Genomic DNA, 5218 nt, shown 5'->3' with positions numbered 1-5218 from the left:
CCCAGGCCTGTGAAGAGGCCCGGCTATAGTGTTCTCAGACTCTTGTACATCCAGTTGAGAAAGAGCAGAGAACAGAGTCGGGAGCCATGGGCTGGGGACAGTGTCTAGTGTGTGTGTGTGTGTGGGGGGGGGGGATGCTCCAACTTGTCTCATGGTGATTATCCTTGGCTTGGTGGAGGCAGGTGGTGGTTGGTGGCAGTTGTGGCTGGGAGGGCAGAGAGGCCTTCTACAGAAGAATAAAGCTGCAGCTCTGTAGGCAAAGGCCTTCCCTAGGTTCCTCATGGAGGATCTTGACAAAAGAGACAGTCCGTGGTTCTAAACAGTTTATTGTCATAGCAGAAAATGAATGTATAAAACCATACCCAACTTCTGGGGTGGGCCTGAGATTGAATACCTTTTGCAGGGAGGAATGTCTGGGAAGAGAAGCTTATTGGCTAAGCCCTCCAGGCCTCTAGGTACCTCATTAGCACGGAGAACTCTGATTTGAGCCTCTGTGTCCATAGGGCATGTTTCTTTTGTGAGAAGCATGGCGTGTGTTTCAAGTCAGGAATCTGGCAGAGAGCTGGGAGTCGCCTACCTTACCAAACTTCCTGGCATGGTTTTATATCCCACATAGTCATTTAATTGAAAGGATGTAGCAATCAAATGACTTCTAATGACATTCAGCTGTAATCAAAGATTAGTACACTGCTCTTCCATCAGCAGAGAAGCTTCCTCCTGCAGCAGAGGGGAACAAATACAGAGACCCACAGATAGACATTATGCAGAGTGAGATACCTGGGAAAGCTAAGCCCTGAATGGGATATCTGCCACTGGATATTTAATCACACCGTGAACCCTGAGATTGTGTTGGTTACAGGAAAACAAACAAACAAACGAAAACAAATCTGTTTCTAGTTGTGGAGTGACTCAGCATTGGCACACACCGTTAATCCCTCTGGCTGGAATACAAATATGCCCTTAGGACACACCTTTAATTCTAAATGTGAAGGTAAAGTTAGTTTGTATAAGAAAGCATCCATGTTTGAAAGCATGAAAGTCTAATTGAGTGGCAAACAAAGTGATGAATCAGAGAAAGATTTGACAGAATAGGATATGCTCAACTCTCACGAGAAGAGAGAAGAAAGGGGAGCTACTTAAGAGAGCAGTGAAGAGAAGAAGAGGCAGTTTTACCAGGACAGTTGTAGAGACAGATTGAAGAGAGAACAAGCTAGACACAGTTGAAGAGAGAAAGAGCCAGAAGATTGGAACAGCTTGCCAGAGTTGGAGGCCAAACAGAGCAATTCAGAAGAAGATAAGGGAAATAAGTCAGACTGAATAAGTCAGTGTAGACAAGAATTGGAGCCTGTAGAACAGCTGAGTTGGACCAGTCAGCCAGGCCTCAGAAAGAAATACACATGGTGACTTATTCAGCAGTGAGTTTCAGAGGATGAAAACATTCTAGGCCTGGATTAGATTGTATAGAGGCTAGAAGTTTCCAACACTTGGCCTAGGTTAGCAGAGGCAATAAGCCTTGGAGGTGACAACTATTTCAGGGGAATAAAAGTTAGTTTTATAGATCTCTCCACTAAACCCCTCCCCTCAGGGCTCAAAGAACCCCATGGAAGAGGACGCAGAAAGAGTATAAGGGCCAGAGGGAAGGAGGACATCAGAACAAGGCCCTCTAGATGCACATGATCAAAGCTCACATGAACTCACAGATTGAGGCAATATACAAAGAGTCTACACTAATCTGTACCAGGTCCTTTGTATACATGTTGTGGCTTCCAGTTTAATGATCTTATGGGGTTTCTGAGTGTGGAAACGAGCAGGTTTCTGATTCTTGTGCCTTCTCTTAGACTCTTCCTTCTGTTTGTTTGATCCTATTCTGATGTGTTGTTTCTTGTTTTATCTTGTTATATTTTTTTGTATTATATTTTATTATCCCTTAGAAACCTGTTTATTTTCTATTGAAAGACAGAAGCAGGTTCAGATGGAAAGGGAGGTAGGGAGGAACTGGGAGAATAAGGAGGGGAAACTAATCAGGATATATTATATGAGAAAAGTTTTTTTGTATAGAATAGTTTATACAGGGCATGGGGAGGGGAGTCAAGAGGGTAGTAGCAGCAGAGAAAGGGGGAGACAGACAGACAGACAGAGACAGAGACATACAGAGACACAGAGACAGAGAAGAGTAGTAGAGGCCAGCCATGAAAAGAGAGGGGGAGGGGAACAGGGAGAGATCAGGAACAGGAAGGGAAGAGCAAGAGTGAGAAAAGTACTTTCAATAAAAGTAAGGAAAATCTAGCTACTCCATATGAAGTTATAGTAATGGAATCAAACTAGCAAAGAGATAACAAAAGCTAAAAAAGATATTAACTACTGCTAACTTGAATTATTTCATGGAGTACAAGACACATAGACAGATGGGAAACACTATATAGTTAAAAAACATACGGAGGTTTTAGCTGGTTAAAATGTACTTTCCTTTCCTCATCTAATACCTTTATTTTTTAGGCTATTGTTACTGCTTCTTTTAACTTCTGGTATAATAGTCCTATTAGATTTCACAAATATGTCAGATATAGAAGACAGAGGAAAAATCAGACTTGGATCATGACAGCTGGATTTGATATGATCCAGGGATTTCTTCTTTAGTGGCTTTACCAATTCTTTGTACTCTCATGAGTTTCTTTATAAAAACTACAGAGAATGAGCCTTCCTGGAGCCATGGGATACAACATGTGGTATCTTGCCAGCTGTTTAGTGGGTTCTAAGAAAAAAAAATGCTCTTGTGATAAAGATTCTATAAGTCCATTGCAACTTCTGTGATGTGTTCCAGGTCTGGAGCCAAATAGCCCACCTTTCTGGTTTATGCATAGTTTGACAATTTCATACATGTATATTGTGTGTGTAAGTTCTCAGGAAGAAACTGTTATCAAATTTTGAGATGGGGTGTGTGTCACTATCAGGTCCCAAAGGAACCTGGGACAAGTCTCACTTAAAACCTGTGACTTCTTCCAGCACTTTCCACCTAGCCCCCTATCCTAAATCTCTCCACCCCAGGGACAGGGCTTCATTCCCTCCTCCAGCATCGAATGCCTAAATAACTCAGCTATTTTGGCTGTAGGCTCTCTTGTTTCCCATGTGCTCTCTTGGCCTCTTAGTTCCTGGATGGCTTGCTCCTGGTCTTTTCTCTTCTCTACCTCTCTTGTTCTCCCTCTCTCCTCCAATGGCCTGGCCTATTCTGCTGGCCATATTCAGTGTGGATCCTTCCAGATGTCTCTGGCTGTGCTCTCCCTCATATTGACAATTAAAACTCTACTCAACTATATCTAGGAGTGGTCATGTCCTCAAAGTCCTCACAAACTTTGTCCCAAGCCAGGCCCAATCATCTGTTAACTTAAAAGAGCCAAATTAAATGTGAAAAGCAGAAAAAAAAAGAGTTTTTAGTCAACATGACCACATAGGGAGAAGGGACAGAGAAACCTAGTGATTAGGGGTTTTCGTTTTTTTTTTTTTTTTTTTTGGTTTTTCGAGACAGAGTTTCTCTGTATAGCCCTGGCTGTCCTGGAACTCACTTTGTAGACCAGGCTGGCCTCAAACTCACAAAAATCCTCCTGCCTCTGCCTCCCAAGAGCTGGGATTAAAGTCGTGCACCACCCCAATGCTCTTATTGGTATACTAAACCACGCATAAGAGGACCCTTTTAACTAGTACATGCTCAATTTTAGTTATTAAATGAATGAACACACTTTTAAAATTTTAATAACCAATTAAGTACATAATATAAAAATCAGGAAAATTAACAAGCATATACTAAAGTTAGCAAATGAAGTGTGAACACAGTTTTACTCTTTAGAAAATCATGAGGCTTATAGAATAATGCTGGCTTTTTAAAGGATTTTTTCCCTTGATAAACATTATGAAAGAACTAAGCTCTCTATATTCTTATAAACTTCACCCCCAACTTCTATAAAGATAGGTTAGTGCATGAATTCTAGAGTAAAAAGGCTATAACTGAATTATTAAATGGAATAACTAAAAGAGGAGCAATTGAGCTATTACCACCTTGCTCAGGAATGCACATCTAATGAATCAATTACTTGTTTTCAAAAATAGAAAATGATTTTTTTTAGTGTACCAGGAGTCTCTCATTAAGCATTGACGACAAAAATATGCAACATTAAAAATTTAAAGAGAAAGAACATATAAATTTAATAAATTATACAAGTGTGATATGGAACAAACTCTATACCATACACAGAAATTAAAATGAAATTCATGTACACTAGCAGTTTAACGTATTTTCTTGAAATGAAACTGATTATTTCTGTTCTTTTTCAAGTAAAAATGTTTTATAAAATACTAATCGTGTATATGTATATATGTATAAATAATTAATTTTTATTAGATATTTTCTTCATTTACATTTCAAATGCTATCCCAAAAGTCCCCTATCAACCCCCCAACCCCCGCCACACTCCAAAACCCACCCACTCCTCCTTCCTGGCCCAGGCATTTCCCTGTACTGGGACATATGATCTTCCCAAGACCTCTCCTCCCATTGATGGCTGACTAGGCCATTCTCTGCTACATATGCCACTAGAGACAATGCTCTGGTGTGTGTGGGGTACTGGTTAGTTCATATTGTTGTTCTCCTATAGGGTTGCAGACCCCTTTCGCTCTTGGGTACTTTCATTGGCTCCTTCACTAGGGCCCTGTGTTCCATCCAATAGATGACTGTGAGCATCCTCTTTTGTATTTGCCAGGCAATGTCATAGCCTCACAAGAGAGCTATGTCAGGGTCCTGTCAGCAAAATCTTGCTGGCATATGCAGTAGTGTCTGGGTTTGGTGGTTGTATATGGGGTGGATCCCCAGGTGGGGCAGTCTCTGGATGGTCCTTCCTTCCTGCTCACCTCCAAACTTTGTCTCTGTAACTCCTTCCATGGGTATTTTGTTCCCCATTCTAAGAAGGAACAAAGTATCCACACTTTGGTCTTCCTTCTTCTAGAGTTTCATGTATTTTGCAAACTGTATCTTGGGTATTCTAAGATTCTGGGCTAATATCCCCTTACCAGTGAGCGCATATCATATGTGTTCTTTTGTGATTGGGTTACCTCACTCAGGATGATATCCTCCAGATCCATCCATTTGCCTAAGAATTTCATAAATTCATTGTTTTTAATAGCTGAGTAGTACTCCATTGTAAAAATGTACCACATTTTCTGTATCCAT

Source organism: Mus caroli, chromosome 3, assembly GCF_900094665.2.
Source record: "Mus caroli chromosome 3, CAROLI_EIJ_v1.1, whole genome shotgun sequence".
In the NCBI taxonomy this organism is placed as follows: Eukaryota; Metazoa; Chordata; class Mammalia; order Rodentia; family Muridae; genus Mus; species Mus caroli.
This window is presented reverse-complemented; position numbering follows the sequence as displayed.